Consider the following 12,203-nt stretch of genomic DNA (forward strand, 5'->3'; position numbering starts at 1 on the left):
ACTATGGAAGTCTCTTTAACATTGTTGTAAAGCTTGTTTGCTGGTACTGAATTCTGTTAACTTTTGCTTGTCTGAAAAGCTTTTGATTTCTCCATCAATTTTGAATGAGATCCTTGCCAGGTACAGTAATCTTGGTTATAGATTTTTCCCTTTAAGTACTTTAAACATATCCTGCTATTCCCTTCTGGCCTGCAGAGTTTCTGCTGAAAGATCAGCTGTTAAACGTATGGGGTTTCCTTTGTATGTTACATGTTGTTTCTCCCTTGCTGCTTTTAATATTCTTTCTTTGTGTTTAGTCATTGTTAGTCTGATTAGTATGTGTCTTGGCATGTTTCTCCTTGGGTTTATCCTGTATGGGACTCTTTGCACCTCTTGGACTGCATTGACTATTTTCTTTTCCATGTTAGGGAGGTTTTCAACTGTGATCTCTTCAAAAATTTTCTTGTACCCTTTCTTTTTCTCTTCTTCTTCTAGGACCCCTATCACCTCTATAATTTGAATGTTGGTGCATTTGATATTGTCCCAGAGGTCTCTGAGACTCCTCAGCTCTTTTCATTCTTTTACTTTATTCTGCTCTTCAGAAGTTATTTCCACCATTTTATCTTCCAGCTACACTGATTCGTTCTTCTGCTTCAGATATTCTGCTATTTATTCCTTCTAGAGTATTTTTAATTTCAGTAATTGTGTTGTTTGTCTCTGTATGTTTATTCTTTAATTCTTCTAGGTCTTTATTAATTGATTCTTGCATTTTCTCCATTTTGTTTTTTCAAGGTTTTTGATCATCTTTACTATCATTATTCTGAATACTTTTTCAGGCAGTTTGCCTATTTCCTCTTCACTTATTTGGACTGCTCTGTTCCTAGTTTGTTCCTTCATTTTTGCAGTGTTTCTCTTTTATTTTTTTTTTTAAGATATTATATTTGAGGTGAGGTCTCCTTTCCAGGCTTCAAGGAAAGTTGAATTTTTTCCTTGAAGAAGGTTGAATTCTGTCTTCCTTTCAGTTTATGCCCTTCTAAGATTGGTCCAGTGGTTTCTGTGAGCTTCCTATAGGGTGAGATTTTTGCTGAGTTTTTATTTGTTTGTTTTTCCTCTGATTGGCAAGGCTGAGTGAGGTGGTAATCCTGTCTGCTAATGACTGAGTTTGCATTTTTGTTTTGTTTGTTGTTTAGATGCGACTTCCTGCACAGGGTGGTACTGGTGGTTGTGTGATGCTGGGTCATGTACTCAAGTGGCTTCCTTTGTGTGAGTTCTCACTATTTGATACTCCCTAGGGTTAGTTCTCTGGTAGTCTAAGGTCCTGAAGTCAGTGCTTCCACTCCAAAGGCTCAGGGCTTGATCTCTGTTCAGGAATGAAGATTTTACAAGTGGTTTGTTAAGTGAGATTTGGTATTAAGTGAGATTAAAACAAAAACCCCAAATGAGTAATCGAAGATGTACCCTAGACAAATGGTAGTTACAAAATCAGGCAAATAATACTTAAAATAATGGAATATCCACATATACATATACACCCATAAGCAAAGTGAAAACAATTCAATAAAAATAAAGTACAGTAGGTTAACCTAACAAAGGAAATCAAAAATTATACTTACCAGTTAAGAACAAAACTAACTTAAGCACAAACTGGAAAACAAAACTAAAGCAAGGTGCCAGTTATGCAATAAAGAAACGAAAATAAAACTAACAAATATTTTGGGAGGAAAGGAAAGAATAACAGAAAGAAAGAATAGCTATGTAAAATTAAATAGAGGTAGACAAAGATGATTTATATACATTAAATATTAACTGCCAGGGGAAGAATAGTAGGAAAGGCAAACAAATGAATAAATGTATAAAAATATAATAGGTTTAAAAAAGTTAAAATTATAAAAAAAAAAATTTAAAAATGAAAGGAAAGAAAGGAAAACTCCACAGAACTGCTAAAGCCCAAAATATAGGCAGAGGTTTATAACAAAAAGATAAATTTTTACTGAATATACACATATACATATACACTGATAATCAAAATCAAAACAGTCCAACAAAAATAAAGTACAATAAATTGACCCAGCAAACAAAGAAAACCAAAAGTTATATTTACCAGAACAAAACTAATTAAAGCACAAACTGGAAAACAAAACTAATGCAAGGTGCCAATTGGGGAATAAAGCAATGAAAATAAAACTGAGAAATATGTTGAGAGGAAAGGCAAGAAAGACAAGAAAGAATAGATATGCAAAGTTAAACAGAGGTAGATAAAGAAGATTTATATATGTTAAAGATTAACTGCAAGGGGAAAAGAAAAGTAGGAAAATCAAACAAAGTAATAAATGTGGAATAAATAATAATAGGTTTAAAATTAAAATTAAAAAAAGAAAAAAAAAAGGAGGAAAAATCCACAGACCTGTAAAAGTCCAACATAGAGGTAAAGGTTTATGACCAAAAAAAAAAAAAAAAAAAAAGTGACTGAGGAAAAAAAAAGCTCAAAAGCTTAATCGGATTCCTTAGTGCCTATAAAATTGACAACTGCAATAGAAGGGGGAAGAATGGGGGGGAGGAAAGAAAAAAAAAAATTCCAAAGAATCTACAGAGCAAGTCAAAAAATAAGAATAGAGAATGTTTCTATTGCATCACTGTTGTCAGAGTCCTTTCCCTTGCTGGGAGTCACAGTCCACCTCACCTCCCTAGGATGCCCTCCAACACTGTACTGATCTCTGGACCTGCTGTGGGGGCAGCTCAGATTCCAATCTGGTCCTACACTTGTGTGTTCTTGCCTCCCATGTCCACAGCTATCAGAACTAGTGCAATTTCTTTTGTGGGAGCTCTCAGTGGCCTTTTATATATTCTGTAGACATACAGTCTGCCTAGTTGATCATGTGGATTTAATCTGCAGCTTGTACAGCTGGTGGGAAGGTTTTGGGTCTTCTTCCTTAGCCATACTGCCCCTGGGTTTCAATTATGGTTTTATTTCCACCTCTACATGTGGGTCGTCCACTGAGATTTGGCTTCTGAGGCTGCCCTGGAGGGCTTGGGTTTGCCCTGTGAGGGCCAAGTGTGGAGGTGGTGCAGCTGCTTAGGTCGCAGGGGTTCTGGCAGCACCAGGTACTCAGGGGAGTTGGTGGCTAGGGCAGCAGGAAATACAGTGCTCTAGAAGGGTATGGCAGCCACCGTTGGCCAATATGGTCCAGTATTCTTGCCTGGAGAACCCCCTCTCTGGCAGAGAAGCCTGGAAAGCCACAGTCTACAGGGTTGCAAAGAGTCAGACATGATGAAGTGACCCCACACATATAGACGCAAGACATTTTTTTTTTTTTTTTTCCTGTGGCAGCTCTGCCCCAGTGCAAGTTGAGCGTGAAGGTGGTGCAGCTGCTTGGCTTGTGCAGATCCTGGCAGCACCAAGTGTGCAGGGACATGGACTGCCTCCACCACAGCAGTTATGGCCCTATCAGAGTCTTTTTTCAAGCCTCTTATAGCTGGTGATCAGAAGGCCTCTTTGGCCAGTCTTTGTAGCTCCACCTGTTCAGGCACTTAGAAGGCTCCCTTGCCTGGGGTTCTTCTTTATTGTTCAGCACGTCAGGCAGATAGAGACGCCCCCCTGGCTGGGGTCCTACTCTGCAGATTGGTGCATCAGGCACTTAAAGGGGCATCCTGGGTGGGGTCCTACACTGTAGGTTAGTGTGTTAGGCTTTGATGGGCCAGACTCTCTATTGCTCAATTGCCAATGCTGGTGAGTTTTGCATGGTTCTATATAGTCTTTCCCACTGGCCAGGTACCCCTGTCTGCTCTCAGCTGGTGTTCTGCATGCACTTCTGTGTCTGAAGGTGTGTTCTTGATGTATCCATGGAGAAAGATATACTCCATGTCCAGCTACTCCTCCGCCATCTTGTTCTCCCAGATGTCTGCTCAGCTTTTGATTGGATTTTTTGTTTGTTTTTTGTTATTGAGTTGTATGTGCTATCTGTATATTTTAGAAATTAAGCCCTCATTGGTCATATCATTTGCAAATATTTTCTCCCCGTTTGTAGGTTTTCTTTTCATCTTTCTTTTCATGTTTCCTTTCATCCTATACTGTGCAGAAGCTTATAAATTTGATTTGGTCCCATTTGTTTACTTTTACTTTTATTTCTTTTGCCTTGGGAGATTGACCTAAGAGAACATTGCTATGGTTCATGCCAGAGAATGTTTTGCCTAAGTTTTCTTCTAGGAGTTTCATGGTGTCATTTCTTTAAGTCATTTTTAGTTTACTTCTGTGTGTGTGTATGGTGTGAAGGAGTATTCTAATTTCATTGATTTACATGCTGCTTTCCAATGCTCTTAACAACACTGGTAAAGAAACTGTCTTTTCTCCATCATGTATTCATACCTCCTTTGTTGAAGAGTAATTGACCACAGGTGTGTAGGTTTACTTCTAGGCTCCCTAATCTGTTACATTGATCCATAAGTCTGTTTCAATGCTGAAAGCATGATATTTTGTTTACTATAGCTATGTGGTATTGTCTGAAGTCTGGGAGGGTTATGCCTCCAGATTTGTTCTTTTTCCTCAGAATAGCTTTGGCAATTGTGTCTTTTACATTCCATATAAATTTTAGGATTATTTGTGCTAATTCTGTGAAAAATGTCATGGGTAATTTGATAGGGATCACATTAAATCTGTAGATTGCTTTAGGTATTATGAGAATTTTAATAATATTAATTCTTCCAATCCAAGAGCATGAAGTATCTTCCCATTACTTTGAATTATCTTCAATTTCCTTTATCAAGATGTTACGGTTCTCAGGGGGCTTCTCTGGTATCTCAGATGGTAAAGAGCCTGCTTGCAATTCAGGAGACCTGGGTTTGATCTAGATAGAGAAGATTCCGTGGAGAAGGAAATTGTAACCCACTCCAGTATTCATGCCCAGGAAACCCCATGGACAGAGTAGCCTGGCAGGCTACAGTCCATGGGTGTGCAAACAGTTGGACAAAACTGAGAAACTGAGCACAGCAGAACACATAGCCATGATATATAATGGCTACTCCAAACTCCGTTTTAAATCCAATATATGGTTACTCTCACTGGCAGTTTCTGTTGTTTGCTATTTCTGTCCAGTTATGCTCAGATTCTTTTGCTTCTGCTTGTATTTTATAATTTTTGTTGTAATCTAGACATTATGTAATACAATGTAGTAATTTTCATTTCTGCCCCCAACTACCATGGTTTGCTATTATTTGCTGGTTTATTTGTTACTTAACTTCTCTGATGGCTTCCCTTGTGGCCCAGATGGTAAAGAATCTGCCTAACATGCAGGAGACCTGGGTTTGATATCTGGGTTGGGAATATCCCCTGGAGAAGGCAACAGCTACCCACTCCAGTATTCTGGCCTGGAGCATTCCATGGACAGAGAAGCCTGGCAGGCTCCAGTCCATGGGGGTCACCGAGTTGGACATGACTTTCACTTCACTTCTACTATTTAGAAATATTTATCTACTTCTCCCTAGGTCCAGGGTAAGAGATGAAGTTTCTAGTATTAGTGTGCAGAGTCCAAGGTAGAGTCTCTATCCTATGAAAGCAAACTGGGCAGAAAGACCCACTTCCAAATCCAAAACACACACATAAACACACATACATAGGTTATTTCTCTCTCTCTCACACCTCTATTGGCCTCATTCAGTCAGGACATGGCTGCTATGACAGGTAGCTGGAGGAATAATGAAAAATATGGATAGTCTTCCCTGGTGAGAACATATCAAAGCCCTTGAACTAGGAGCTGGGGGAAGGGAGACACTTGTGTTGGTGGCTTCACCTACTTTATTTATTTGTTTATCTGTTTGACCTTACCATTCATGGGATCTATGAAGGCAGCACACATTTTTTTTTTTTAAAGCATCAGAGTTAAACTCAAGATAATTAGATTTTGTTCTCAAGTCCATAGTTAACTCTGTGAGTTAATTTGGCTTAATCACTTAATAGCTCTTGGCTTGAGTTTTCTAATATTTATATGTATGGTTGAGCTACTTATTTTCTAAGGTGACTTTCTTCTCTAAGTTGTAAGTGATAACTTCTGCTGTAATTGTCACAATGTCTTTTTTAATATCTGATTGCTTGCTGCTTAGGTTTACCTATTCATGATCCAATTCCCCTTATCCTTAAGACAGAAGATTTATTCTAACTTCCTATTACTCACAGAAAGTAAACTAGACCATTTAGCTTAAATTTAAATAGTCTTGAATTTAACCTTCAGTGTTTTCTGTGTTTGAATAGCTGCTAATTACAGAGAACTAAGAAAAAATGATAATGGATGAAATTTATTCACAGAACACCAAATGTATCCCATATTTAAGTATCATCCTACCCACAGGCTAGAATATATTGCTTATCTCTTCTCAAACTTACGTTAGTATATGCTTCCATAACACATGGGTAGTAACATTTTCAACTTGCATACCTAGAATACTACATGTAAAGCACAGTGTTCAGGGATATAAAAAAATTATCATATAGAAATATTGCTTTCAATTAGTTTACAATAAAATGCAATCTAAATAGAATATAACACATAAGTGACTGGTAAGCCTAAGGAATATTAAGTGAAAAAATAAATATGCTTGAGTAACTGGACAAAATTTTACTTGCAAGACATATATAAATTCCTTTTATATGATATTTGGATTGATATACAAATACTTGTACTCAGTTCTGTATATTCACAGACATATGTAAGGAAGTATATCATGCATACATATATATATAATATCTATTAAAATTTTAGTATAAATTAATAACATGTAAATGTGCAACATACACATAATATATCAATAAACTATCACTTTTTCATGCTTTTGTTTTACCCTTGGATATTTAACTTACTTTGGTTCTCATGAATTTTTCAGGGTAAAGTTTATATTACTGTGTTGCCCATTGCTTTTCAAATTTTAGAAATTTGAACTTGCACTTCCCCGGGGTACATGACAGTATATAGAAAATCATCCACAGAAATACTGGTTCAGTGGGTCTGTAGCAAGGAACAGAATTCTGTAATTTTAACCAGTAACTATTGAGAAATGCTGACCCAGTTTTTCAGTTCCTTCAAATGGAAATGAGTTTCAATGAAAGGAAACAATAGAAACGGCTTTCCCTGATTTGAACTGAAAAAAAAAAAAACCTATTATTTTTTGAGAATTAAAGAAAATATAACAATGAATAAATTATTTCTTTATTCTATGCTTAAGCTATAATGCCGTCATGTATTATTTCTTTTTTATTTTCACTGTGAGGTTCTTTTATTCAGTGACAGGTGAGGCAGAGACAGTGTATCTACTTTTAAACTCAGTTACTGAAAATTTGTTAGGTGACAATGAAATAATATTTCTGATGAAGGGAATAGAGATTAAAGTTCATTTAATTTCATCCTTAAAGTAAAACTCTTTAAATTTCCCAATGTTTTTGTTCTTGTTTTGGTCTAATGTCTTAAAGGTACTTTTGCCCTTGTATCTTTCCAAGTTCTCTGTTAAGGTCAATGAAAATGACTTTGGTGATTTCTCTTGATATTTGCCGTTCTCTTAATTCCACCCCATTACTTTCATTTATTCCTTCTTGCACCATGGTAAAGTATCCCTTTCTGCCTCTAATGTTTACATATGTCAAATGCAGATGCATTATTCTAAATTGAAATGGGTACTGTGGCAGCAATAAACAGAAGAGTGATGAAACAAGGCAATAAATAGGCATACATGAGATTTACAAATGCAACAGAAGAGATTAAAAGTCACTCAGATAAGAGCACTATAAAGTCTTTGGTTGTCCTTTCCTTAATTGTTGGTCATGCTTCAGTGCAAAAACTTTGTTGCAGAAGTGAATATCTAGCAAATCTTTATTACTTTTGTCCCAGGCTATTGTAAATACAATCAGTTATTTGCATTATTTCATATTTAGAAATACATTGTATTGCAAGCAAGAGAAAAATCTCCATCCTTTTTTTACATAATTCTTACCTTAGCCTATCTAAGTTTAAGGACTTATATACAAACTGCTATAGCTAGACAACTCTCCCACACCCACTTTTTTTCCTTGAAACATTTCAAAATGTGTGAATTGATATAGGAACACATATAACATGTTAATTTTACATATCTATAATTATTCAAAATTAAAACCAATGTGAAACCCTATGTATATTTATTTTCTCATTCAAATATATGTAATCTGGCAATAACAAGATAAATATGCTTGGTTAGAATCATTTTGTTTCAATGTTATGTAGGATATTGGGCTTTTCTGAGAGCTCAGTTGGTAAAGAATCTGCCTGCAATGCAGGAGACCCCGGTTCAATTCCTGGGTTGGGAAGATCCTCTGGAGAAGAGATAGGCTACCCACTTCAGTATTCTTGGCCTTCCCTTGTGGCTAAGCTGGTAAAGAATTCACCTGCAATGCGGGAGACCTGGGTTCAATCCCTGGCTTAGGATGATCCCCTGGAGAAAGGAAAGCTACCCACTTCAGTATTCTGGCCTGGAGAATTCCATGGACTGTACAGTCCATGTCAGTCATGAGACATGACTGACAGACTTTCACGATATTTCAAGTAACATTACAATTCCTTGGGCTCTTTACATACAAACTGGAAACTCCATACACTTTTAGTTTCAGAATTTGATATTTCTTTTAGAGAAAAGTTAAAAATCATTTTCTTATCAATTAAAAATAAACACTGCTGGCAATATTTTTTGTAGAAATGTAATATTGTCTTTTCTGTATCCATGTATACCCATGTTTTCTTTTCCAGTCTGTAACAGAATTCCAATTATATCCAGCGAGGCAATGTCAAGTTACAATAATTTTCTCATCCTTTCTTGCAATTAAGCTTGACTAAAGATACTGCAATAGTTGGAAGAGATTCTAGAAAGGCTCCTTAAAAATAGCACAGAGATTTAAGAATAAAATCCTCAGAAATATGTGCTTATTGTTCCTTTACTTCAGCATCAGTTCTCAGTTAATATACTTCTGCCAGTGGGTTTCTTTTCCCATTCATTTTGCACTTCATCTCTTCTGTGCTCTCATGATTATAAACCCAGATAGTAGCAATCTCATCCACTCTCTCATTTTCAGTTTTTTTTAATTTTCTTATATTTTTAACAATCCTGAGCTCTACAGTCTAATTAAATTGCTTTCATTTTTCCATTGTTCTGTTAGAAATACTTATTACCTCTGCATTGCCATACATATACCTTATTCTCTAAGACTCTCTTCAATCTGGCTGCATCATAACTTTCCAGTTCTTTCATCTACTTTACAATATAAATAAGTTGTTCCTATGAGAGTAGTCTATTCAAGATCATCTATTTTCAATGTTTTGTACATGAAAATGGGCCTTATCTCATTCTGTATTCAGATCCAGTTATTGTCGATTGATTATTTCCTACTCTAAGCCCTTTGCCTCTATGTGGCTGGACACACTTGTATACCATCAATTTTCTTCCTTTAAATGTTTATGCAAAATATAGTAATCATCATAATATAACATAATATACTTTTTGATGGACACATTCATTTAAAATCAGTCAGATAAACTTTATATTGCTAGATAATTGAACATTTTTCTTATCTCCCCAAATGCCTCTAAGACAGGAAACATCTCTTACACCATTTTGTACACTTTATAGCCCATATTCACAACACCCAACATATCTGTCTCTGAGCACTGCAAAAGGTCATTTCATGTCTTTAAATATCCTTCTCCATATTTTTCATTTGTTCAATACAGCTACAGATGTTTAATACAGCAACTCACCAGTTTCCTCTTCTCCCTAACTTCTCACTATTAGTTATCACAGAATATTCTATTCCTATTAGCCTTAGAGTTCTACTTGACTGTTGTGAACCTACACTAACTGTTGTCTGCAACTGTTCTAAAGAGTTTCAAGGCTAATGGGAAACACATATGCATATAAATAATAATGTGTTATAATTTAAAAATAAATATTCAAGCAAAGATCTTCAATTCCTTTTTTGAATCTACTCATAGTTATGAAATAGATACTCAAAGAAAGCCAGATTGATAAGATTACTTTCCTAGGTTTTTCTAATTGGAGATAATTAGGAATTGTTCCCATTCATTTCTTGGTCAGAAGTTAGGAATGTAACCTCAAAGATAGCAGTCACAATAGAGAATGGCAGCAAAGCAACAATAGAGAATGGCAGCAAAGCAACAATAGAGAATGTCAATTCTAAATAATGTAAACAAGCAGAATCCTATGTGGCCTTCCCAGGACAGACTCCTCCTCTTGTCCTCCATCTGCTTTTTGTTTGTAGAAAAACTAGGTTCCCAGGCCTCCCCTGAGCTTAAAAACAAATTGCTGGCTCAAGAGTTAATGACTGAAAGAATGTTAACATGTTAGAAACAAAATACATGGCAGCTGGGATAGGAGGACTGGTAACAATTTCAACAGGAAATCTGCCATATAGTAGTCACGGAATCTCTAGTTCCTCACTAAAGAACATAGATAGCAGTGTCTGATGCACGACCCTGAGTTGTTTTCAGTTGTTTTACAAATAAAACTGGAACCAGATAGAAGAAGTTAACGGCATGATAATCCTAAACACATAGTTTCCAGACTGCCTGGCACATAATAATGTTAACCTGTGACTCCATCCAGTGATGTCACCATCAACCAATCAGAGAATTGTGCATAAGCTGATCACACACCCAGAGACTTCCCTCCTTTACCGTGCATTTAAAAACTCTTCTCTGAAACACATTGGGGAGTTTGGTCTTTAGAGCACTGCTGCTGCTGCTGCTAAATCGCGTCAGTTGTGTCCGACTCTGTGCGACCCCATAGACGGCAGCCCACCAGGCTCCGCCGTCCCTGGGATTCTCCAGGGAAGAACACTGGAGTGGGTTGCCATTTCCTTCTCCAATGCATGAAAGTGAAAAGTGAAAGTGAAGTCGCTCAGTGTGCCTGACTCTTAGCGACCCCATGGACTGTAGCCCACCAGGCTCCTCCGTCCATGGGATTTTCCAGGCAAGAGTACTGGAGTGGGGTGAGCTGCCCATATTCCCTGCTTGACCCTTAAAATAAAAGCTGTACTTTCCTTCACCACAATCAGCTGATATGCTTTTTCAGTAACAGTATGATCCTACAGGTTTTCCCATACCATGTAAAAGTGGGATATAAAGAAACATAGCAAAAATAATTCGTGTTCTAGAGACTAAATTACCTGGAACTCTCCTGATTCTTAAAAGTTTTCTTTCCCATAGTATCTTAATAAATTCCTTCTTACGGCAAGTTGAACTGAATGTCTGCCAAACACAGCTTAGATACTTCTAATTAATTTAATTTCAATGTCATTTAAGTGTTTTGAAACTTAAATATTGTTACACTCAATGTGAAGTACTTACTATGCATCCTTTCCAGTGGTGGACCAACAGTGGGTCAGGTAAAGCGGTTTGTCCAAGCTGTGGGGGGAAAAAAAAAAAATCCATGGGAAATCCATAAGCAGTGATAAAATCAATTCAACATTGGACTTAAAAAAAAAAACAAAAACCATTCATTTTTTGTTGCTAATCTTATGGTGGTTCAGATGGTAAAAAATCTTCCTGCAAAGGAGACCTGGGTTTAATCCCTGGGTTGGGAAGATCCCCTGGAAAAGGGAATGGCTACTCATTCTAGTATTCTGCCTATAGAATTTCATGGACAGAGGAGCCTAGCTACAGTCCATGGGGTCACAGAGTCAGACATGATTAAGTGACTTTCAGTATTATTAACATCATTGATCAAACATTCTTCTTATAAAAATATCGTTTGTTATTAGAGAAAATTGCTGCAGTTAATACTGATGAAATATATAACTGAACTTCTAATTAGTGCATTTATGTTACTTTTACTTTAGTAAAAACTGTAGTCTATGTGGATGATAATTTGGATAACTCCCAACAATAGACACAACAGAGCTTTGCCACATGAACCCCCATTGAGAGTTAGTTCCTAACATTCAGAATCACTTGTGGTTGCTTGAGCCACAGTTCACATCTCCAAGTCTTGTGATGCTCCATATTCCATTTCACTGTTTGGATATAAAAATAACAACAATAACCCAGCAATTGTAAATACAAAGAAACAGAACTCATTAATGAAATCATTGTGAAGAGCATTCTTTGTACACTGTAGAGTGTACTTTTGGACAGTGTTTTTCATTTCATATTTACATACATTTTTCAAAAAAATACATTAATGTAATAAAATCCTTCCTC

The 12,203-nt window shown here is 36.5% G+C and overlaps 1 long non-coding RNA gene across 2 annotated transcripts in view; it reads right to left on the bottom strand.

The window, feature by feature from the left end:
* LOC129657648 (uncharacterized) overlaps positions 1 to 12,203 on the bottom strand; it is a 226,063-nt gene that overhangs the window by 59,170 nt on the left and 154,690 nt on the right. Inside the window, exons 2-3 of one of the 2 annotated variants that reach the window (XR_008716932.1) lie at positions 11,352 to 11,408; positions 21 to 1,339 (exon numbers count right to left, since the gene is read on the bottom strand). This is a non-coding gene — a long non-coding RNA (uncharacterized LOC129657648). Of the gene's footprint in view, positions 1 to 20; positions 1,340 to 11,351; positions 11,409 to 12,203 lie in introns of those variants that run through there. The other variant, XR_008716933.1, reaches the window with a different exon arrangement.

The sequence above is a fragment of the Bubalus kerabau genome, chromosome 7, assembly GCF_029407905.1.
Source record: "Bubalus kerabau isolate K-KA32 ecotype Philippines breed swamp buffalo chromosome 7, PCC_UOA_SB_1v2, whole genome shotgun sequence".
Classification (NCBI taxonomy): domain Eukaryota; kingdom Metazoa; phylum Chordata; class Mammalia; order Artiodactyla; family Bovidae; genus Bubalus; species Bubalus kerabau.